Raw genomic sequence first — 1,207 nt, 5'->3', positions numbered from 1 at the left:
CAAAATCTTTTTCAAAAATCACTTTATTTCTTTCCCAATCTTAGTTTTCAAAAATCTCAATCAAATTTTCAAATTTCTTTTTAAAATCTTTTAATTAATTTTCGAAAATTCTTCCCCTCTTTTCACATCCTTCTATTTAAAGGACTAAAACTCCTCATCAAGGTGCAATTCGAACTCTATCCCTCTTGATAAGTTCGAATTCCCTCTTCTCCACCTCCTCCTTCTATTCTTCTTTTCCTCTGACACCTCAAGGAATCTCTATACTGTGACATAGAGGATTCCCTACTTTCTTGTTCTCTTCTCTTTCATATGAGCAGGAACAAAGATAAAGGCATACTTGTTCAAGCTGATCCTGAACCTAAAAGGACCTTGAAGAGAAAGCTAAGAGAAGCTAAAGAACAATTCTATTTAGAGGTCCTAACATGACTCTTCAAAGAAGAAGAAACCATGGCAGCCGAAAACAACAACAATGCCAACAATGCAAGGAAGGTGCTTGGTGACTTTACTGCACCTACTCCTGATTTCTATGGGAGAAGCATCTCAATCCCTGCCATTGGAGCAAACAACTTTGAGCTTAAGCCTCAATTATTTTCTCTAATGCAACAGAATTGCAAGTTTCATGGACTTCCATTGGAAGATCCTCATCAGTTCTTAGCTGAATTCTTGCAAATCTGTGACACTGCCAAGACCAATGGGGTTGACCCTGAGGTCTATAAACTTATGCTATTCCCTTTTGCTGTAAGAGACAAAGCTAGGATATGGTTGGATTCACAACCTAAGGAAAGCCTGAACTCTTGGGAAAAGCTAGTCAATGCCTTCTTGGCAAAGTTCTTTCCACCTCAAAAATTGAGTAAGCTTAGAGTGGAAGTCCAAACCTTCAGACAGAAGGAAGGTGAATCCCTCTATGAAGCTTGGGAAAGATACAAACAATTAATCAGAAAGTGTCCTTCTGACATGCTTTCTGAATGGAGCATCATAGGTATCTTCTATGATGGTCTGTCCAAGATGTCATTGGACAGCTCTGCTGGAAGATCGCTTTATCTGAAGAAGACGCCTGCAGAAGCTCAGGAACTCATTGAAATGGTTGCAAATAACCAATTCATGTACACTTCTGAGAGGAATCCTGTGAATAATGGGACAAGTCAGAAGAAAGGAGTTCTTGAGATTGATACTCTGAATGCCATATTGGCTCAGAACAAAATATTGA

General features: G+C 38.9%; 1 non-coding gene across 1 annotated transcript; it reads right to left on the bottom strand.

Annotated features, from left to right (window-relative positions):
- Positions 1–852: 852 nt before the first annotated feature.
- LOC112752971 (small nucleolar RNA R71) lies at positions 853–960 on the bottom strand. Its single transcript, XR_003177377.1, has one exon. It is a non-coding gene; the product is annotated as a small nucleolar RNA R71 (small nucleolar RNA).
- Positions 961–1,207: the final 247 nt, after the last annotated feature.

This window comes from Arachis hypogaea, chromosome 15, assembly GCF_003086295.3.
Source record: "Arachis hypogaea cultivar Tifrunner chromosome 15, arahy.Tifrunner.gnm2.J5K5, whole genome shotgun sequence".
NCBI lineage: Eukaryota > Viridiplantae > Streptophyta > Magnoliopsida > Fabales > Fabaceae > Arachis > Arachis hypogaea.
The sequence above is the reverse complement of the archived record's forward strand: the minus strand, read 5'-3'. Positions and strand labels throughout refer to the sequence as shown.